Genomic DNA, 24910 nt, shown 5'->3' on the forward strand with positions numbered 1-24910 from the left:
TCCTCCTCCTCCTCATTTTCCTCCTTCTCCTCCTCTTTGTACAGTAAAGCAGAGGAAAATGGCTATTTTTTGACAGGGCCCACTGGCTCTTGCTATAGTACTTCATGCATTTAATTTTTCTGGAGGGCCACCTACCCGGTCCTCTGTTTGAAACAATTTTTGTGAGTGCCACATACAGGCACTCAATCTATTCCATTTTTCTGGAGGGCCACCTACCCGGTCCTCTGTTTTAAAAAATTTTTGGGACTGCCACATACAGGCACTCAATCTATTCCATTTTACTGGAGGGCCACCTACCTGCTCCTCTGGTTTGAAACATTTTTGGGACTGCCACATACAGGCACTCAATCTATTCCATTTTACTGCAGGGCCACCTACCTGCTCCTCTGGTTTGAAGAATTTTTGGGACTGCCACATACAGGCACTCAATCTATTCCATTTTACTGGAGGGCCACCTTCCTGCTCCTCTGGTTTGAAACATTTTTGGGACTGCCACATACAGGCACTCAATCTATTCCATTTTACTGGAGGGCCACCTACCTGCTCCTCTGGTTTGAAACATTTTTGGGACTGCCACATACAGGCACTCAATCTATTCCATTTTACTGCAGGGCCACCTACCTGCTCCTCTGGTTTGAACAATTTTTGGGACTGCCACATACAGGCACTCAATCTATTCCATTTTACTGGAGGGCCACCTACCTGCTCCTCTGGTTTGAAACATTTTTGGGACTGCCACATACAGGCACTCAATCTATTCCATTTTACTGCAGGGCCACCTACCTGCTCCTCTGGTTTGAACAATTTTTGGGACTGCCACATACAGGCACTCAATCTATTCCATTTTACTGGAGGGCCACCTACCTGCTCCTCTGGTTTGAAACATTTTTGGGACTGCCACATACAGGCACTCAATCTATTCCATTTTACTGCAGGGCCACCTACCTGCTCCTCTGGTTTGAACAATTTTTGGGACTGCCACATACAGGCACTCAATCTATTCCATTTTACTGCAGGGCCACCTACCTGCTCCTCTGGTTTGAACAATTTTTGGGACTGCCACATACAGGCACTCAATCTATTCCATTTTACTGGAGGGCCACCTACCTGCTCCTCTGGTTTGAAGAATTTTTGGGACTGCCACATACAGGCACTCAATCTATTCCATTTTACTGGAGGGCCACCTACCTGCTCCTCTGGTTTGAAACATTTTTGGGACTGCCACATACAGGCACTCAATCTATTCCATTTTACTGGAGGGCCACCTACCTGCTCCTCTGGTTTGAAACATTTTTGGGACTGCCACATACAGGCACTCAATCTATTCCATTTTACTGCAGGGCCACCTACCTGCTCCTCTGGTTTGAACAATTTTTGGGACTGCCACATACAGGCACTCAATCTATTCCATTTTACTGGAGGGCCACCTACCTGCTCCTCTGGTTTGAAACATTTTTGGGACTGCCACATACAGGCACTCAATCTATTCCATTTTACTGCAGGGCCACCTACCTGCTCCTCTGGTTTGAACAATTTTTGGGACTGCCACATACAGGCACTCAATCTATTCCATTTTACTGCAGGGCCACCTACCTGCTCCTCTGGTTTGAAGAATTTTTGGGACTGCCACATACAGGCACTCAATCTATTCCATTTTACTGGAGGGCCACCTACCTGCTCCTCTGGTTTGAAACATTTTTGGGACTGCCACATACAGGCACTCAATCTATCCCATTTTACTGGAGGGCCACCTACCTGCTCCTCTGGTTTGAAAAATGTTTGGGACTGCCACATACAGGCACTATCCAAATTAAATTGTCTCCATAGCAGCCTCCACACGTTGTCTCCATTGCTACCTCCAAAAGTCGTCCATATAGCTGCCTCCATACATCGTCCCTTTATCAAACGAGGTGTGTCAGGCAGAAATTTGGGTTGTTTTCATGGATTCCACATCAAAGTTGTTAACTTTGTCGCCACCCTGCTGTGTTATCCACAAAATATACTGGCAAACTTTTACCATTTAGGGATATTATTTCAGCGCTTCTTGCGCATCTGTTTACATTCCCCTCACCCGGCATATCCTAAACTTATAAGAACGCTACTACACTTGATCTTATACAAAAGGTTCTTAGAAGTGCTGTTTGGGGAGTAGCCTAGAGACAGGGGCTTGGATTGGCGAAAGCTCGCCTGGCAGCGGAACGCCAGCTCCATGCGCATCATGCGCTTCTTGCGCATCTGTTTACATTCCCCTCACCCGCCATATCCCAAACTTATAAGAACGCTACTACACTTAACTTGGTGCAGGCTGGGACCGAGTCTGACCCTGGGGCTGGTCATATACTGCCGACGCAGAGAATTGCGGGGCCTACCTCGGTCCAGGTCTCAAAGGCCTACTATACCTCCTCCCACCCCTCCTCCACCTCCTCCTCCTCCGAATTACCATCCGTGGGCATGGCGCCATCAGTCGGTAGCTCTAGGCACAGCAGCAGTGCCGTCGCTAAGCGACAGCAGGCGGTGCTGAAACTGCTGAGCCTAGGCGATAAAAGGCACACCGCCCAAGAGCTATTACAGGGCATTCCACATCAAAGTTGTTAACTTTGTCGCCACCCTGCTGTGTAATCCACAAAATATACTTGCAAACTTTTACCATTTAGGGATATTATTTCAGCGCTTCTTGCGCATCTGTTTACATTCCCCTCACCCGCCATATCCTAAACTTATAAGAACGCTACTACACTTGATCTTATACAAAAGGTTCTTAGAAGTGCTGTTTGGGGAGTAGCCTATAGACAGGGGCTTGGATTGGCGAAAGCTCGCCTGGCAGCGGAGCGCCAGCTCCATGCCAAGATCCAACTAACATAGTTTTAACTGCAGCACCTTTAATCTACTACTAGTTCACTGCCTCCATACATGGTCCCCTTATCAAACGAGCTGTGTCAGGCAGAATTTTGGGTTGTTTTCATGGCTTCCATGTTAACTTTGTCGCCACCCTGCTGTGTAATCCACAAAATATACTGGCAAACTTTTATCATGTACCGATATTATTTGAGCGCTTCTTGCTCACCTCCTTTGGTTCCTCTCTGCCACCCATTGGTTTGAAGCCTGAGTCCATTTAGGGTATGTCGCCATGACACTCTCTAGCCTGCTGCCGCTGCCTCTGCATGCCGTCCCCTATAGTGTCAGGGTCAATTATTGGATGTTTTAGATGCTATCTAGCTTCATTCTGTCACTCTGTCATGGCCATGCTGTTGCCCATAATTTTGGCATAATGGTGCGATTAGGCAGCCTCAGAGGCATCCATGCATGCTGCCCCTGCTGTTTCCTGTCCATTTCCGTGGTGTTTCCATCCTTTTCTGAGGTTCCCAGGTGTTTGGCCAAGCTTCCCTGTGCAGAGCCTTGGTCCCCTTGAAAAATGCTCGAGTCTCCCATTGACTTCAATGGGGTTCGTTATTCGAGACGAGCACTCGAGCATCGGGAAAAGTTCGTCTCGAATAACGAGTACCCGAGCATTTTAGTGTTCGCTCATCTCTAGTAATTAACCTTTGGTAGAAAGTTGGGCTTTCTTTCCATATAAACAATACTGGTCTGGTTCTTTTGTTGTATATTTAAATCAGATTCTTACAATACATGAGGACCAAATGCAGTAAAATAATGGAAAAATGGGAACAGCTAATGAAAGTTAAGCATGCTGTTTATGCAATGTAATTTACAAACTCTCTTTCAGGGAATATTTCCTTAAGCACTGGAAACCTGCATTAAATGTGTATGGCCTCTAACATATTCCTGTTATCTGGATCTTTCTACAGTACGCAATCCATTAAACAAATCATTCTAATTATTGCCTGTAAATTAGAATGAAACTTTCCATAAATAGTCAAAAATATCATAGGTCCAGTTTCTCCCACAATCTAGGTACAAAGCGACATACACTTACAGCATAATGCAACCCATATTGAAGAAATTGTGAATACTGTAAGTGTAATCTAAAAAAAACTACCTGGGTTATCTGCTGAATAGTCAGTTTCCTGGCAGAAAAGAATGCTTCAAACAAAAGTGTCCAGAGTAAGAAACGTTTAAAGTATAGGCAGAAGAGAAGAAAGTAATTCACTAAATACATCTTAAATTACAATTCCATTGCAGTGTGCTGGTTATTTGTATACTGTGGGAGGATGGGGGGGTTACAGTGCGCTGGATAAATATTTACTGGGGGGGGGGGGTTGCAGTGTGCTGGCTACCTATATCTGATGGGGGCTGCAGTGTGTTGGCTACCTATGTACTGGGAGAGGGGGGCTGCAGAGTGCTGGCTACCTCTATACTGTGGGGGCTGCAGTGTGTTGGTTACCTATGTACTGGGGAAGGGGGGCTGCAAAGTGCTGGCTACCTATAAACTGTGGGGGCTGCAGTGTGTTGGCTACCTATGTACTGGGGGAGGGGGGCTGCAGAGTGCTGGCTACCTATATACTGTGGGGGCAGCAGTGTGTTGGCTACCTATGTACTGGGAGAGGCGGGCTGCAGAGTGCTGGCTACCTATATACTGTGGGGGCTGCAGTGTGTTGGTTACCTATGTACTGGGGAAGGGGGGCTGCAAAGTGCTGGCTACCTATATACTGTGGGGGATGCAGTGTGTTGGCTACCTATGTACTGGGGGAGGGGGGCTGCAGAGTGCTGGCTACCTATATACTGTGGGGGCAGCAGTGTGTTAGATATAAATATACTGGGGAGCAGTCCACTGAATGCCTATTTTCTTGTGGGGGATTTTATTATATTTTTAAGCTGTTGTGAATATTCATAGCTTGGATTCTGTAGTTTTTACCCCTGTGGTCACAAATATATCTAATAGAGAGGGGCACAGTATATGCATCTAATAAAGTGAGTATGGTATTTAATAGAAGGGGTGCAGCATATAGCTAATATGGGAGTGCAGTATCTATATTTATTGCAGTGGGCACATTAGCCTCTATATTTATCAAAGGGGCTGGTAATTGGTCCTGTTGCTGTATTTCAGTTTGAAGCTTGGTTCTATTACTGTACTTATATATTGAACTCCATGGTGCTGTATTTATGTACTAATCTTTGTTCTGGTAACATATATACTCGAGTACAGGCAGTCCCCGGGTTACATACAAGATAGGATCTGTAGGTTTGGTCTTAAGTTGAATTTGTATGTAAGTCGGAACTGTATATTTTATCATTGGAATCCCAGCCAGAACTTTTTTGGTCTCTGTGACAATCGGATTTTAAAAATCATAAAGAATCAGGATTAACAATAAAGCTTCATTACAGACGCCTGTGATAACTGTTATAGCTGATCATTGTAGCCTGGGACTAAAGTACAGGAAATTACCAATTATCAGAGGTCCGTTTGTAACTAGGGGTTGTATGTAAGTCGAGTGTTCTTAAGTAGGGGACCTCCTGTATAAGCCTAGTTTTTCAGAACAAAAAATGTGCTGAAAACCCAAACACGGCTTATACTTGAGTAAAAAAAATATATCAAAACTCACCTTTCTGGCTTCCCCCACTGCTGGCTATATACTGGGGCAGGGGGATGGCTATATACTGGGGCAGGTGGCTGGCTATATGCTGGGGGATATGGGCTGGCAGGCTATATACTGGGGGACAGATGCTGGCTATATGCTATGGGGCAGGGTCTGGCAGGCTATATACTGGGGAGTTTGACCAATGCATTTCCCACCCTCGGCTTATACTCGAGTCAATAGGTTTTCCAAAGTTTTTGTGGTAAAATTAGGGGACTCGGCTTATACTTGGGTCGGCTTATACTCGAGAATATACTCGAGTATATGTAAATCGCTATCATAATAATTCATGACAGGCACAATATTACAATTTGAAAGACATTGTACATTTTAATTGAAGGGGGGGCACTGTATATGTTAGAATTATTATGCAGGCAGCAATGTCAAAACTAACATAGCGGGATAGTGCTGCATACAATATAATCCATACATAAATGTGTGTCTTTAATATTTTCAATTTGTGAGGGACTTTACAACAAATTACCTAGAAACTGCCCTGGGTTAGCAGCACACAGTGGGAGGGGGCAGAGCAACTGCACAGAAAAGTTTAAAATGTCTTGTTCAGTGTAACTAAACCTTAGCTTTTTACTTGCGAGTAACTCCACATTTGATCCGAACCAGCCATAGTAAACCAACTGAAGGCTTATTTTTTCCCTACTGGTTAGGGGAAAAAAGGGAAAACTGATTTATTGCTGAGTGTCAGACTACTAAGATTTTCTAGTGAACGAGGGAACCCCTGTCCTGTATAAGTTTATGGGGTTTTACTCTCCAGCCATAACATCCTAAAGGGTTCTTATATTTTTTTTTACATTTCTTTGTCTTTATATGACTTTAGATTGATTCATATATATATATATATATATATATATATATATATATATATATATATATATACCGTATATATATATATATATATATATATATATATATATATATATATATATGGTTTGGCATGAAGCAGTTATAGGAAGTGGGATTCCATGTTGGTATACAATAAAACTTGAAGGTCTAGGGATTATTGCATTGAAAGCACTGAAGCTTTGTGTCTTTGTGGTAAGGTTTGTTGTAGTTTAGTGTTCTCTTACTAACGTGACACACTTTACAAGGAAGCTAAGTTTTTCAATCATTTTGCTATACAACTCCTGTGGGCATTTTTCCTTTCTTCCCACAGATGCAATTTAGGAAATGTAACCAGTAAAGAATGATGCATTCAAGTGTCAGGAAATTCCACGCTTTCCGAGAAAGTGTTTGTCAGTTTTTTTCCCTAAGAATTTAAAGTAAAATATGTTTTGCCGGATGTCTGCAATTTTTACCTGCCCTTGGTTCTATTCCATATAGCTTAAGTACTGTAGTTACAACTTGTGTTTTCCTAGTTATTGTTGGAGTTTAAGCATCTTTATTCTGAATAGCTTCAGTAGTTACAATCTCTGTTTTCCTAGTTATTGTTGTAGCTTTAGCTACAATCTCGGTGAATGCAGAAAAAGAGTCATGAGTCTAATCCAACTAAGACAGGCCATATAATTGTCTCGTTTAGCCCAAAATATTCATCCCATACATACACAAAGCCACTTTATAATAAAACTATATACAGGCGGTCCCCTACTTAAGAACACCTGACTTACAGATGACCCCTAGTTACAAACAGACCTCTGGTTATTGGTAATTTACAGTACTTTAGCCATAGGCTAAAATAAACAGCTCTAACAGTTACTAAAGGTGTCTGTAATTAAGATTCATTGTTAATCTTGGTTCTTATGACAATCCAACATTTTTAAAATCCAATTGTCACAGAGGCCAAAAAAAATTTGGCTGGGAGTTACAATTATAAAGTATAGGGTTCCGACTTACATACAAATTCAACTTAAGAACAAACCTACAGAACCTTGTATGTAACCCGGGGACTGCCTGTACTATAGGTAATATAAAAATAGCCTCCATTTGTGCATATTTCAATCTATTTTGAGCTAAAAATTTTATTCAATGGTAATAAACTGGACTAAATGATGAGACAATGCCCTTTAATTCCAACATCATTATGGAATTTCTGTTGCAACCTTATTGCACTTAATAAGCTTAAATGCATGAATCTAGGAATAAACTATTATCCAAATAAGAACATTGTGCGTGGCAAGGAAATATAATAAACCATTTAACAAAATGAGGCGCTAAGAAGATTTAAAATATGAAACATTTTCAGACAATAGATTATTTGACAATATGTATCACAATGGATACTGGAACTGATCCCTAAAATAGGTTTAGAAATTATTAGCAGACAAAAGTGGCACCAGTAAAGTTTTTTTTTAATATAACTGAATTATATGAGGAAATTGGACAAATTGGACAAATTCCTTTAGACCCATAGAGGGATAGTCAGAAGCCATTTATCATATAACAGCCATACCCATTTCTACTGATCTTTCACTCATCCACTTGGAAAGGTTCCCTGTGGGCTTGGCCACTCATCCAGTGACTGCAGACTGGCAAGACTATAATAGGAATTTCTCCCCTAAGGGGTTCTGTAAGGAAATTTACTGTACAATAATACCAGGGTCCATGCTCAACTTTAGAAGCAACGATTTCCCTTTTTATACCTTGTAGATAGCCTATTTTCAACAGTTTGTAGGTTAGCAAGAAGCAAAGGGTCTGATTGAAATGATATTTCATGCATTCAAACTATAAAACATGGTTACAAAGATGCACAATTTTGAAAAGGGTTGTCCTGTTTCAGAAAATAAATGTTATAGTACGCAATTCCCCAATGTGTATCAACTCCTCAAATTTTTATACATATTCGGCTTGCTTTAATTCCATAGGAAACTTCATTGTTTTCTTCCTGTGGATAGAAATCTGATCATGTGATATCACACAGGTGCACAGCTCATTATATCTCAGAGCTGTGTGTTAGAATAAGCTGTGCACCTGTGGGACATCTCAGTCAGCTGTGTGACAAATTTTTATCCAGTGGCATTAATTAATGAGGCTTCCTATAGAACAACAGCAAACAGAAAACTAGAAAACCATGAGGAATTGCATACAGAAAGTATAATGGAAAAATTTTTAACTTTACAATATATAAAACTAAATTTATTCTTTGAAACTGGAAACCCCTTTTAAAAATCAAGCACCTTGTAACTATGTTTTATAGCTTAAATGCGTAATAAAAATAATAGTCCACTTTGCTGTAGTCTGATGCTGCAGTAATATTCCTCTCCATCTGACCCTTTGCTTCTTGCTAACCTACAAGCAATAGAATACTGATATATTGTACAGAATAAAACATGACTGCATAGGTGGACCTATCCTTTAAAATATATGGGGCAAAAGTTGTTAACTGCTGCTTTTCATGTTTGGTTTGTTTAGTAGCTAAACACTTCCACTATCTCTAATACTCATCCCATTGTACCTACTATACTTGTAATACATTGCTATAAATCACTTAAAGGCTATATAATGAAATTAGAGCAATATTCCAGCTATACCTATGCCTCCCTTGAGAACCCCTTTCATATTACACATACAAAGGTGTAACCATAGTAGATATAGAAGTACATTTGAAACAGCAATGGAAATAAATACAAAATGAAACTTGGTCTATTATATGCTTGAGGTTAAAGCGGAAGATAATTGTGATCGAAAGAAAATATGTATGAAGGTGGGAAAAAGTTCAATTAAAAAAAAATGTAAAATATGAATAGAGCACAGTATGTATTACTTGTAAAGTTGGAAACATCTATTAAATTATTTTGCTTCATCCACTCCAATTCTAAATTTACTCTGTAGCAATTCTCAACTTTTAAGGTTTCTAACCAGTAAGAGGATTTTTTCACTTTACACCTATAAATACACTTGAAAGAAAATCAACATTTCAAAAGAATGATGTATTATTTATATCAAAGTCCCGAAGGAAGATGATCAGCCTCTTGTAATCAATACCAAAGCTGCATTTTATAGTGTGGACATAAAATGGGAGGCAAAAGCAGCATATCATCACTCACAAAGTACTTTACAAAAGATATAGAAATTCTATTAAATGGACAATAAAAGCATAATGACTCACAACTTAAAAAACTGCCTTTGCTCTTGTCTTGTACCAAGGAGGTGGTGGTAGAAAACACCCATGTAAATATCATCCAGGATTTCACTGGTTGCAAAACTTTGGCCAAACACAATGATCTTTACCGATTTTACAAATGAGCAAAACCTCACACTGCCCTAAATACCTTGCCTATGGGGCTAGAAACTGGATTGGTAACTATGTAAACCGGAAAAGCATAACAAACAGGAACCATCCTTAGGCTGTACTCTAACTCTGTGTACGACTTTATTTTCTGTGGAATTGTATAGCCTATTTGGTTCAGACTTCACATTCCCATAATAACTTGTATACCTAGGTGGCATGTGACATTAAGGTCTCTTTTTCTGGCAGTATGTGATGTATGGACTTATGAGGGTTCCCTATATGGGTCTTTGTAATGTGTACTCGGGTACATTTTAGGTGTTTTTGATGTTTGGTATTAATTATGTGGTTTATTTAAGGATGAAATAAAGTTTTGTACATAATTTCCCTTTATACACTTTCTTTGGTCTTTCTTGTAATCAATTTTACGAATGATACACAGAACCTTCTGCTTAAACCTATGTATGCCTTTGCAATTTTCCTGGAAACCTCTTCTTCCTCTCCTAATGAACTATCTATTTGTGCCTTGAATGTCATTTGGACCGTTAGTTATTTGGACTGCAGTTGGTGCTATGCTCAGAACTTTCCTGTTCAATCTGCAATCTATGCTCTTGTTTATGGATTGATGGATATTTGGATTTAAGGTGTTTCTTTTGGATTGTGTGTTCTAAAATTGTAAATGTTTAAAAAACATATATAAAAAAATATAAAACATATATAAAACAATATAAAAACAATTTAACTCCTGGATAATCCCTGTAAAATGATGTATGGTATATAAATTTTTTTTTACAATAATCATGATATGAATAAACTTGGTAATATACTTTATTAAAGAAATCTGTTCATGTTCTTCTTTTTCACTTGCCTTTCTCATGCATTTAAGCAGTTTGTGTAAATAAGCTTACTGGCCTGTATCCACTGACAGTTCAGAGATAAAGCCTGATAATGTGTCTGACTTAACTCTTAAAAACATACCAGGATGGTTTAATCTCCTTAGGCGAGTGGAAACATCAAGAGAAATATTATCTAGGTAAGGAAAGAGTTAATCATTAGGCTTCTTATCTGTCTGAGGTGGATGGAGCACAGAAGGCTTTCAGGTACACTGCTCTCTCAAGGGGGAAGAGCAAGAAAGACACATAGATGGTCACTATTACCACCTGCACTATTCATTTTTGGAACATTTTTAGTTACTCTTTAAGTCCTTTAAAGCCAATGGCGCATTCATAAAAAAGTTAAACCACACTGCTCCATTTCTTCCATCTACATGGATTCACTTCCTTATGAAGTGACTGCTTTCTGAGCAGAATGTGTCATATATCAGTCATTTTGTGAAGTAAAAAACTACACTTTTAGGGAAAAAGAGAGAGTAAGCTGTGGCAAGAACTTTTTTTTAGTATTGTTGGCTTTAGTTCCACTGTTTATAGCAATAGGTGAAATAATAAAGGTATTTGCTTTTCTGATTCTGTTGCAGAAAATATGTGGAATGACAAAGCCTAAATTAAGTAATGATACTACGTTCTGTCAGAAGTAATCCTAGCGTTGCATGATAAAACTGTGTTATAGAAAATCTTGATGAATGAGTATTATTCTATAATACACCACCATACATAGCTAGTTTTTCCATACGTCAGTATACAGAGAACACATATTTACTCATCTGAATATTCTGCATATTACACTATGTAAACAACTCTGTTTATTTTAAGTTCCACTCATGCAAATCTTCGCTGTTAGAGATCAAATTTTGTAGAATGATTAAGAATGGAATATAGATGGCCTGAACTTTGGACAGTTCCTAATTGGTAGTAAGGACTCCTGACAGCTAACTGATCACAGCACATCCAATGGGTTCCCCAACAATAGGCTGTTATTTGTGATGCAATTTGTTGATAAGTGTTCAGTTTCTTTTTAGTATTTATGTAAAAACTAAGCATTACATACTTCGCATTCAAATAAATGGGTTATCTGTATGATGCTTAAAAGATATGTCCACCAGAGCATGAAATACTCTTGGTAACTAATCCGTACTTTGGCCAAAAGAGGATCCTAAACAGGAAACTTAGAAACAAAACAACCCTTCTACTGTAACCTAAACTCTTATTAGGTGTCTGCAAAGGGTTCAGATTGCTTTAGGTCTACATATGAACCAACACTTAGAGGGAATTATTGCAGAATCACATTTCTAGGAAACCATGCTTGGCTTTTTAGTACATATAAACAACACAGTGCCAATCCATCAAACAACTAGTACAGCGGACCCCATTGACTTTTAATAGGGTCTGTCAGATTTGACCAAAGTGTTTATAATTTTGGTCACAAGAATGGGCCTGTGTGCAACTGTATTCTTCCTGAAAAATCTAATAGGTCTTCCAATAGGAGTCTCTAATGACTTATATAAATACTGTTATAGTATTGGGTTGAGCAAGAAACTAAAAATGGAGCAAAAGAAAAACAAAACGTGTATTCTATCTTTCTATCACAAAGATCACCTTGACATGACCAGTGTGACCATGAAGTAAAGCATAGAAATTACAACCACATCAGGAATCATACCACTAATATCAAATTCTGCCATGAGAGCAATATACTCAGAACATAAGTGAATTGCCTCACACCATGTGCACTGCCTTTGCTTCATCAAGCAACCGGCCTCATAGCTGCAATATTGGTCCTCGTAACACCAAAGCCTCTAATCCAAGCACAAATGGAAAGGGACAACAAGTAAAAACAATTGCAATTCATTTTATTCATGTAAAAGATACAGATTTTAGGCTGATACCTAATACTCTTCAAGTCATAAGCACCACCACATAATATTGCCTTATCTATTGTCCTTACCTCATAATGCATTACTATATTTCTTTAGTAAAAAAGAGAATGTCTCCATGCCATTGTATGTCACATTTCTCATGCATACAAGGTAATGCACAGGAGGGAATCTTGTTAGCAATATATAAATAATATATTAAACATAAATTGCTGCAGTCTAGGGTCTTTGATGTATCTGATGTCAGTGAATGACTGGGAACTATGTCACATAACTTGTTGCTAGATAGTGTATGATGTATGGCACATTGTAAAGAATGAAGCCAATTGCCACGTTGTACTAAAGCCAGAGTCAATGAAACACATCCAGTGGTATGGGCTTCCTAAAATAGAAGTATTGATGACGACAATGAAAGATTAGCTCTCTATTACAACTTATGGCTGATTCTTTTCACACGGATACTGGACATATGGTAGCTAAGCACTTTAGGACACCAAATATTTATTTCTACATGGAGCCATTTATCAAATAAATCAGTATAGTTTGCTCGGCCATGCATGCCACCCACAAATCCTATTTAGTCATATAGAATCCGAACAAATGAATCCTTGGTACATGGCCAACATGTTCATGGCTTCAAAGCCTACAGTATTCTAAATGAATGGTTTGAGTGTCACAGCATTTAAAGAGTGGATTTAACCCTAACGTATCTCTTATGTAGCTTGTCTCTGGATTGCAGGCATACTATCACAAGCACACTGCAAAATGTTCTGACTGGTCTGCACAAGGTTTAAGGTTGCAATCATGTCTCAACTGGCAGATTTACAGATGTCTCATTTGCATAACAATGCATTTCTAGTATGTTTCTTCAGCAGAACAAAAAAGTCGCTTTTTCAATTCACTGACTATTTAGTGGGGTTAACAGATCCATTGTTCACTTTGGCATTCACTGTCTTTATCTCCTTATTTTTGCTCTTGCAGTATAAAATCCCTTGGATTTCTGCAGATCCCTTTGAACATTGAATGAAAAGCACACATTTGCCATCTGGAGATGTAGATGCTACATACATTGCACATCATGTTAATATTAAGCTTGTACCTGAACTGCAATCTACATCTAGAATAAATGACTCCTCTAGATGCACCTGCTAATAATGTATATCTATATCTGTGCAACACTGTACAGTAAGCAGAGTCAGAATAGACTTGATCCCCAGAGTGTCAGTGCCAGTATGCAGTCTCCTTAGTTGCTCACAAGGTAAAGTGGAGAAATTGGAAAAATCTCAATAAATCAACTTAAAGATAAAGATGAATCAAATCTCAAAGAATGCAAAATCACAGATGAAACAAAGTAAAACCCAGTCATCAGCAGCTTACCTTAAAAGGCTAGAATATTGCTAGTGGCTTCCAAAACCAATATTGAGGAGGTCTGTTAATAAGAATGTGAACATTCTCTCCCCAGGATCACATAGATTGTAGAAAAACATGAAGGCCAGAGATTTCAAATTATGTATCCATGAAGCCAGTATTTCACAGCTGTTCCGTAGCTCTTTAGCAGCTCTGCAAAACAAGTACACTGCAGCACTGTGCAAAGCATAGGATTGCAATACATGTCCTATATATTCAAGTACAACACAAAACACGATGTGGAGCCTTGCTCCTTGTGGATGTGGGGCTTCTTCTCTAACAGCAGAGTGACTGCTTGCTCCTGCAACAGACTTACAAAATAGGATTTATGCATTCATTAAAGGATGATGTTATTTCCCAGGATACTAATTACATAGACCAGGTGCCTCTGTCTCCTGTTTTCCAGATAAGAGTCTGTAATTTCATTTCAGAAATGATCTACATTTAGACAGGAGAACCTATTGTGATGATATCATTTGCCTGAGTGGCCATAAATGGGCAATTTCCTTTAAAACGTCACTGCCACTGACGACACGGCTCTTTATAATGGAGTGGGCAGGATGGATGATAGGGTCCCATCAATCTCAAGAAGCTTTGGCTTCTGCAATAGAATGAATCTCACAAGAACATTTACAAGGCTGCTAAGACAGAGAAAGCTGCTGCAGGAACGCTGAATATTTCAAATGTCTTCTTCAAAGATGTTAAGTTCTGAAATCCTCTAATCACTGTATTTCGCTGACATAATCACATATTCCTAAAGCAGAGACCATTGATACATAACATGTGATTTCATTCAACCTACAATATCCAGAATGTCCATTGTTGCAAATTATTATACCTCTGGACTATACATGTGAGTCTTGAGTATTCATACATTTGCCTGCTTTATTGACCTGCAGAAGGTTCATGGACTCATGTTTAAATGGTCAAGAAACTGAAATAAGGGACTTGTGTAATCAGCTTCTGTGTCATTAAAAATACATTGGCTAACAATTAAAGTGTAGCAGAACATGTGCCTGGAGAAGGCTTTCTTATTCTGCTTTAAGAACAGCGTTGAATATTGACTTGTAGGCATCTCAAGGGAATGATGTTATAAACCTTAGAAGAACTCATTGGCTCTGAACATGATGTAGTATCAGCAATATTTCCAGTCCTCCACATAATGATGGCCCTGCTAGCACCTAATTTGCCACTAAACATGTTTTTAGCTCAGGTTTAAATGTATCACAGTCTAATAAACCATCAGGAACATTTTAATGCCATACTACATGAAGGCAGGCAGACGGGTTCAAATTTATTAGCTTATTTCTCCTCCTCTCAATGGAAAGCAGTAGAAGCGAAGGAAGTAACATGGCTGTCTTTGGCAATTATGAAAAGTATAAAAATGTATACCATCTTTCAGTGAAGCAGACTGCTGCGATGGTAAAATGCTGCTGGGAACAGGAATTAATATGATTTACCGTCTAACGGAATATGTCCTTAGAAAATGATGACCTATTGCTTAAATCAAACCTTCATATTAAAGTTTTTTTCAAATCTAAATTATGAACACTGAAATACAGCAATTTTCACTCTTGCCCCGGAACCTGTATTCTGACATCATGTTTTCACACTTTTCAATATATTATCATAACAAAATTACAAAAAAGTATGATAATAGTTTGCACTCCTTCTGTCTCCCAGCACAGGTCACATACAGTAGTATTGCGAAAACATACTAAGGCTGGGTTCACATCACGTTATGTGCCATGCATTGTAAAGACACGTCATGGGGATTTTGACGTATCCCACTGTATGCCACTGTAGTCCTGACGTAAACGCTTAGCATATACCGAAAGCGCAATGTGAAACGAGCCTAACACAGATATATGTATGATATCTCTTGGAAGCATATAAAATAGTTAAGCAAAACCTCTGTTAGATTTTATCACCTTTAGTGTCAGCACAATGTGATAAATCTCTGAGTTAAGCTGATGCTGTAGTATCACCTTAAGTCTGAGGTAAAATCACAGATAACACATAATCTACTGTAGCTGCTGAATGATGGATTTGGACAGTCTGCAACATCTTCAGCCATTTTATTTGTGACGTTGTAGTGAAAAGGCAGTGTTTGGTGACTATACAATAAGGGGTGTCTCAGAGCTAGAAAAAATGGTTGCCAGACCAAATAGTGGTTTTAACCAAATCGGATAATCTTTGTACAGTAGTCCTGATCCGTGATGTAAAGAGTACCAAAAGATTTTATGATTGTTCCTAAAAGGGTAAAATGCAAGTACATAGATCCAGAGTAACTGAGTTTGTTATTATTTTTATCAAGCAACAGCAAGGGGGGGCTGCGGGCACAGTATGAGGGGAAGCTGCTTGGGGTAAACATGAGGGCAGCTGATAAGGCCAATATGAAGGGAGATGCTGGGGGCTTATATGAGGAGCTGCTGGGGGGGGGGCACAATAATGGGGGGGAGTTGCTGGGAGAAACATTATAAGGGGGAGCTGAGGGAACAATAGGTTTGGGGTAGAATATGAGGGGGTTACAATATGAGAAAGAGCGAGGTGGGGGGCACAATATCAGGGGGCCAGAGTATGAGGTGACTACAATGTGTGGGGGTGCTAGCAGAGGCACAAAGGGGGAATTATACTGTGTGGGGGTTAAAAAGCAGGCTTAGGGAAAATACATTTTCTGTGGTGCCCTATGGAAGTCACATTTTTGTCCCATTTGGAGGTATGTACATGTACAAATGACTCCTTGGCAAAAAAAAACCCAGAAAAGGAGTAGTGTAATTTAATGGAAACTGTCAACTTTTCTCTATCATTAATACTGACATCACTACCTTTTAGAGCTCACAAGGATTATCTTATCCTTTATCTGGTTATCCATATATTGATCGCTGCATATCATATGGACTATCAATCAAGCACTGGAAGGAGTGGCTGTGCAGGAGATTCAGGGAAGATGCTGATGAGACTCGCCTCAGATCATTTGCATACAACTTTAGGAACAGAATGTTTAAAAGACATCTACCACCAAGCCACCAAGATAAAGACTGTATGCAAATGAGCTTGAGGGATTCCAGGCTCCATTAACACCAATTAGGCCTGGAGCCCCTGCATACAGTCCTTCATTCTGGTGGTAGATGCCCTTTAAGTTTTACAGACATGTAAAGAAAAAATGTAGGGCTTGGGGCAATACTTTCTAATAGAAGTTTATTAAAATATATTTGGTTTTGGGGTTTAATTTGAATTACAATTTCCTTTTTATCCCCTATACACAAGACAGAGGACTTTTGGGTGTTAACTTCACTGTATGTTGGTGTTATAGAAGTCAATTGACTTGAATTGACTTTCGGTCAGTTAACACAACGGATCAAACCTAGAAGTCCAAATCAGACATGGAGAACTTGCAATCTCTAACAGTCGAGCCCTCCCACAATCATATAATTATACCCTATTGCGTGGGTGGTGGATAAATATACTTAATGACACATCCCATTTAAACATTTACATTTCTTCACATTTTGTAATGTCATAGCAGATTAGGCAGCGGCAACAGTCTCCAGTCTTTTGGGGTATGATGCCATATGGCTTGTATATCTGAATTCGGGAATTTTATTTCATTATGCTCTGCAGAACCAAGTTGTCAAGTAGGATGGAAATAGCCATTTTCAGTTTTCTCCAGAGATTTTTGCTTGAGGCCCCAGTCAAGACTCTGGCTGGGCCAGTAATTTACATTGCAGATTGTCTTGTCTGAGTATTTAGGGTCATTGTGTATCTGTCCCTTAAACCTGACCAGTCTTTCTGTCCAAGCCACTAACACCACCAATACCATGATGCTGGTTTCACCATGCTTTCCTGTATGGAAGGTAGTGGGCAGTTCTTATACAGTGAGTACAGAACATATTCAGACCCCTTTAAATTGTCCACTCTTTGTTTCATTGCAGCGAAATTATAGGATCAAAAAAGTTTTTTTTGCTCATTAAAGGTAAATTCTGCTCCCCATCTTGACAAAAAAGAAATACACATATATATATATATATATATATATATATATATATGCTAATTTATTAAAAAATAAATACTGAAATATCACCTGGTAATAAGTATTCAGACCCTTTGCTCATTATTGAGTAGAAACACCATTATGAACTAGTACAGTCATGGGTCTTCTTGGAAATGATGCAACATGTTTTTCACAACTGGATTTGGGGATCCTCTGCCATTTTGCCTTGTAGGTGCTCTCCAGTTTCCTCAGGTTGGATGGTGAACATTGGTGGACAGCCATTTTCAAGTCTCTCCAGAGATGCTCAATTGAGGTTGAGGTCAGGGGTCTGGCTCGGCCAGTCAATAATGGTCACAGAGTTGTTCTGAAGCCGTGTGCTTAGGATCACTGTCTTGTTGGAAGGCAAACCTTCAACCCAATCTGAGATCCAGCACTTTCTGGACAAGTCTTTCACCCAGGATGTCTTTGTACTTAGCCAATCCTACCAAATGGCTCTTGCCAATTAAACGTGATACATTTGAAGGGGTCTGAATACTTTCCTTACCCACTGTTTATTGTTAAGGACAAGATTTAAAATCTTGGTTACATTAGGCCAACAAATTTTGTTTCTCATAGTCTAAGAGTCCTTTAGGTGCTTTATCTAGAAATTCCAGTCAATCTTTCATGAGTCTTTTTGATGATAGGATTCCTTATGGCCACTCTACCATACAGTTAAGACTAGTAGACTGTTGCAACAAATACAATTATATCCTCATTGATAGAATAGCTGAAATTGTATCTGATTAAAACAATATAGATTTCACCAACATTGGTATATTGCATTTTTATTGTTTCAGTGTATTTCTCTTAAAAGTTTGCTCCCGCCAAAAAAATGAATCTCCTTCCCATCGGTTAGGGGAAGTATAAAAGCAATGGTGGTCCAGTATGTGCCCTGCAGCTTAACTTAATGTTTCTGTTTGAGAAGATGTTTGAATGTTATTGTGCAGGTAGGAGAAAGGGATAGGAATATTCATGGGCCCTAAGAATATCTCCTCATGGGAATCAGTAGCTTTCAGCAGCTCATATAACCCATTAATTTAGAACTAGCAGTGAGGTTAATTGACATGGTATTAAAGATCAGAGGCCTGGCATTCAAAGATATGCTTCCCTCCTCATATGCCTGTTCTGACTTACATACAAATTCAACTTAAAAACAAACCTTTAAGATGTTGACCATTTGTAATGTGTATACAAGTGTTGGGGGCATGATATTAGGTCATTCACCAATATATATATATATATATATATATATATATATATATATATATGTATATATATATAGTTCTGCTCTGCGTACTTATCATCCTCCAGACATTTATGTCCATAAATTGGCCACAGAAGGAGGTCATGTGATCTCTATTTGTCCATGTTCAAACAATCTGACAGGACCTTATGATAGTATTCATGAATATAAGGTTGCCCATGGCAAGGCGATTGCTCATGGTCAGTTAGAGATCACATGACCCTCCATCTGCGGCCAATTTATAAATGTCTGGAGGATGATGTAAAATACACAGATTACAAAAACATGAGGAAAGGTGGCCAACTCCTTTAAGAACCTATTTTGTACATAACCCGGATAGTGCCTGAAAAAGGAGAATACAATAACCCTTGAAGCTGCATATTTCTCCAAAGCCAGAGTTACTAGACTTCGTAGTAACATACAGTACAGCTAATTCTGATAAAAAATCTCTTTAGAAATGGTGTGGACACATCTAGCAGATGGACAGCGGTCTCTGTGCTGCAACTGCGTCCACTACACCCCTGACAGCAGACACAGAAACATTATTTCTTCTAGTTATATTATTAAAATAATTTTTTGTAGCTTGTATTGTATCCCATGCCTAGTATGAGGGTAAAACTGTTACATCTATTTGGAACGTGCCATTAAGGTGGAACATTGCTCTCTTCATGTTCAGTACTATTTTATAGTTTAGTTTGCAGTTAGTCCAGATTATAATATAATCAATCCTATTTTTATTTTATTTACTTCTGAATGTAAATCTTACTTACCACGGAAGCTAAGAGACCGGGCAAGGCTGGAGTGATTGTCAGGCCAATATATACAAAAGTAATATAAACCTACAAATCTATCACCATAGCTCTACTGCCAACTCAGCAGTTTGAATCTTCTATAGGTCAGGGTCTCTCTCGGAGTCAATGGATTTGACATTCAGGTTGTCTGAATACCCAAAAATCAGTATAAGAACTTACATCACGGTTTGCATATTAACATTATATATTGTATCTATATATCTAGATCTACAGTATCTATCTTACTATATGTATTTACCATATATTCCGGCGTATAAGACGACTTTTGAAGACAGAAAAATCTTCTGTCTAGTCTGGGGTCGTCTTATACGCCGGTAATCCCGCCCGCCCGCCGTGTATTCACGGCGGTGGTCGGGTCGCGCTGCATGGAGAGGGCTCACAGGCTGATTTCTGTTTCTAGTAAGTGTTTGTTGTTACCCACTGTTCCTGTCCTCCCTATACCCTTCCTCCTGAATTCAGTATTGCATAGTGTGCGTGCAGGGGTTGCTTGTTCACCAAGTTTTTACTTGTAGCAATTGTTTTGTTAGGGGGACACAAATTTTGTACACCAGACACTAGTAACCTTTAGTACTTTTCCCAACTATCTGGAAAGACTCTTTTTGTTTCATAGTTTCATAGTTTATACGGTTGAAAAAAGACACTTGTCCATCAAGTTCAACCAAGGAAGGGAAGGGATTGGATGAGGAAGGGATTTAGGGGAAACAATTCTATATAACATAACCATCAATGTTATTTAGGTGTAAAAAGGCATCTAGACCCTTCTTAAAGCTCTCTGCTGTCCCTGCTGTGACCAGCGCCTGAGGCAGGCTATTCCACAGATTGACCGTTCTCATAGTAAAAAAGCCGTGTCGCCTCCGGTGATTAAACCTTGATTTCTCCAAACGGAGACAGTGCCCCCTCGTCTTTTGATTTGATCTAATCTGGAACAACTTACCACCATATTTTTTGTATGGACCATTCATATATTTAATTAAATTAATCATGTCCCCTCGTAGTCGTCTCTTTTCCAGACTAAATAAATAAATAAACTAAATAAATCTAGTTGTTTTAATCTTTCCTCATAACCAAGACCCTCCATACCCCTTATTATTTTTGTGGCTCTACTTTGAACCCTCTCCAGCTCCAGGGCATCCTTTTTATGGACCGGTGCCCAGAACTGGACAGCATATTCCAGGTGTGGCCGAACCAGTGCCTTGTATAGTGGTAATATTACATCCCTATCACGAGAGTCCATACCACTTTTGATACATGACAAGATCCTACTAGCTTTAGAGGCAGCTGATTGACATTGCATGCTGTTATTCAATTTATGATCTACTAGTACCCCCAGGTCCTTCTCAACAAGGGACTCTCCCAGATTTACTCCCCCAAGGACATATTTTGCCTTTGGATTATTGGCCCCCAGGTGCATAACCTTACATTTATCCACATTAAACCTCATTTGCCAAGTGGATGACCAAACATTCAGTTTGTCCAAGTCACCCTGCAGCCTATGAACATCCTCCATGGACTGTATTACACTACACAGTTTGGTGTCATCTGCAAAAATAGACACAGTGCTATTAATTCCTACCTCTATATCATTAATAAATATATTAAATAGTAGTGGGCCAAGCACAAAACCCTGAGGTACACCACTCATAACTGGTGACCATTCCGAGTATGAATCATTGACCACAGCTCTCTGGATACGATCCTTCAGCCAGTTTTCAATCCAATTGCAAATGATTTCTGCCAAACCAATAGCCCTAATTTTACCCATCAGGCGTCTATGAGGGACAGTGTCAAATGCCTTTGCAAAGTCCAAGAACACAATATCCACAGCTGCTCCTCCATCCAGGCACCTGCTCACCTCTTCATAGAAGCAGATAAGGTTAGTTTGACAACTTCTATTCTTAGTAAACCCATGCTGGCTATCACTTATTATTCTATTTGATGTCACATACTCCAGTATGTAGTCTTTTACTAACCCTTCCAATACTTTCCCCACAATGGAAGTTAAGCTCACATGCCTGTAATTGCCAGGCGAAGTTCTAGAGCCTTTTTATATATTGGCACCACATTTGCCTTGTGCCAGTCACTTGGCACCACACCATACATTACGGAATCCCTGAAGATTTTAGACAGTGGTACAGCAATAACAGAACTGAGTTCTTTAAGAACTCTGGGGTGTAACCCATCTGGTCCAGGAGCTTTGTACACATTGGGGCACATTTACTTACCCGGCCCATTCGCGATCCAGCGGCGCGTTCTCTGCACAGGATTCGGGTCCGGCTGGGATTTAAGATGGTAGTTCCTCCGCCGTCCACCAGGTGGCGCTGCAGCGCCGAAAATAATCTTAACGCCCCGGAATGCACCATCCCATAGAAGGTGAAGGTGAGCGCTCCCCAAGCAACACATTTTCGGTTTTTAAATGCGGCGGTTTTTCCGAATACGTCGGGTTTTCGTTCGGCCACGCCCCCCCGATTTCTGTCGCGCGCATGCCAGCCCCGATGCGCCACAATCCGATCGCGTGCGCCAAAAACCCGGGGCAATTCATGTACAAGCGGCGCAAATCGGAAATATTCGGGTAACACGTCGGGAAAACGCGAATCGGGCCCTTAGTAAATGACCCCCATTGATTTTATTGAGCTTAGATTGGATAATGTCTACATTTAGCCAGTCTAGTATATTACAGGGTGCATGACCCGCACTGGCACCATCCACATCAGAAGTTCGCTCTTCTATTGTATAAACGGAGCTAAAAAACCTATTAAGTAACTCCGCCTTCTCTTGGTCTCCAGTCACCGATGCCCCATTTTCAGAATAAAGGGGTCCAACCTGTTCTGACCCATTTTTTTTGCATTGATATACCTAAAAAATTTCTTGGGATTTGTTTTGCTATCTTTAGCCACCTGTCTTTCATTTTGTATTTTGGCCGATTTGATTTCTTTTTTACAGATTTTGGTAAGTTTTTTGTAAGTATTGAAAGCCTCAGGTGACCCGTCACATTTATATTTTTTAAATGCCCTCTTTTTCTCATTAATTGCCCTTTTAACTGTAGCTGTAAGCCACGCGGGGTGTAATCTAGCCCGTCTATACTTGTTACCTATTGGAATAAATTTAGAAGTATAAAAACCCAGGATAGATTTGAATTTCTCCCATTTAACATTAGTATCATCATTTGACGGAATCTGATCCCAGTCTATATCCTGTATTGCAGCCCTGAATTTTTGGAAATTAGCCCTCTTAAAATTCAAAGTTTTCGATTTTCCCACCTGTTTCTGCTTTTTAAAGTTTAAGAGGAAAATAATTATATTATGATCGCTGTTCCCAAGGGGTTCCCTGATACTGACATTTTGGACAATCTCCTCATTGTTAGAAATCACAAGGTCCAACAATGCGTCACCTCTTGTGGGATCTTCTACAAGCTGCACCATAAAATTATCCTGAAGAATGTTCATAAAATGTCTCCCCTTCACAGATGAAGACGAGCCCTGACCCCAATTTTTGTTCAGAGAGAGAGAGCAGTTGTCGGGTCCGGAACTAGCCCGAGTAAGCTGACCAACACCCATAGGCAGGGACTAGCTTAGCCTTATATTAAGGCTATCCATTTTCCCTTCCCTGTTTCCCTAGTTCTTGGTTCTCTCTTTATACAGTTTTCTGTTTCTTTGTAAACCGGGACAATTTGTTTTCAACGACCCCAATATTGAGAACCCTTAACAGATAACTATGGCATCCTGAGAGTCCACGAGTACCCCCTTTTTCCCACTTTCAGATACGCCTATATGTTTTGTTGGGCAAAATAATGGTTGAAATGACTGGGTTAGATTTTCAATTAAACTTGGCACCTGATCAAGGCATCAAGGGCCTTGCTCTTTATATTATATATACAGAAAACCAGGACATGTCACTAATGACTTGATATCACAAAAAGCATCCAGCTAAATACTTTTTAAGTTTATAGATATATAGAATACCTTCAATCATTGCATTGTGTAAATGCCAATAACACTAAGTTATGCGCAATATTACTTTTAATCATATTTTAAGAAGAATCATAACACCATTCAGGACTGTAAACTCAGCTGTTTAGATGAATACTTTATAGCTTTAAAGCTTAACATAACTCTTTGATTTCACAGCTACCAAGGACAATTTACTTGACATAAAACGTTCCCAGCAGATATGTCATGTATTTTACCCTAGTAACATTTAGACTTTAAGCAGAAAGAATATTATAAAAGGAGAATGTGAGAATGCATGTTGAAAATATCTTAGGCATTCACTTAAATTGGAAGATCTCATATTAAAATTTGTAGCAAAAATAAAATACCAGAATATTTGAATTTCAGCACTTGTAAAGATGAATGGCTTCATGCTCTGTGGGAATAGAGACAGCAATTTTCAAATTCACTTATGACAATAATGGTAAATAAGTGCTACCAGCTTTAAATAAAATCAGTTCTAAAGCGCTAAGATGACTTAAAGGGAAAATAACCTACTGTTTACATTCTTTACAGCAAAGTTCATAAAAGCTCTCTATCAGTATCATAACAATTCAACTTCAACACACTTTTATATCCCTTCAAAGTACAGACACATAGTAAAAACTATAAAACAAGCTGTCAGGGTCTTTTCTTGATTTCTTTGAAAGGGGAACTGAGCGGTATTCACTGCCCATGAAATAGCTATGCACAGACAGAGGTTTCTACAGCTTAATGGTAAGTTTCTATGTGACCCAAGTGCTTTAATCAAACTTACTTTTCTAATAATGAGGTACAGTAGATAGAGAGTTAGGGAACAGATTTTACTTTTCTCTATGTGAAGTATATGGGAGACATCCGAGCAACCAGTCTCCACCCACTAATGGTACAAGTTAACATAAAAAAAACAATGTAGAATATAATATAATATATCATTGTCAGACACAGTACTGTTACGCCTGCAAA

The 24910-nt window shown here is 39.2% G+C and overlaps 1 protein-coding gene across 9 annotated transcripts in view; it reads right to left on the reverse strand.

Moving 5' to 3' along the window:
* DLGAP2 (DLG associated protein 2) overlaps positions 1-24910 on the reverse strand; it is a 628408-nt gene that overhangs the window by 332663 nt on the left and 270835 nt on the right. The window contains exon 1 of one of the 9 annotated variants that reach the window (XM_072142339.1): positions 13862-14358. The exons of 7 other annotated variants lie outside the window; for them this stretch is intronic. The gene's annotated coding sequence lies outside the window, so the exon portion shown is untranslated. Of the gene's footprint in view, positions 1-13861; positions 14359-24910 lie in introns of those variants that run through there. One more of the 9 variants, XM_072142345.1, reaches the window with a different exon arrangement.

The sequence above is a fragment of the Engystomops pustulosus genome, chromosome 3 (genome assembly GCF_040894005.1).
Source record: "Engystomops pustulosus chromosome 3, aEngPut4.maternal, whole genome shotgun sequence".
Classification (NCBI taxonomy): Eukaryota; Metazoa; Chordata; class Amphibia; order Anura; family Leptodactylidae; genus Engystomops; species Engystomops pustulosus.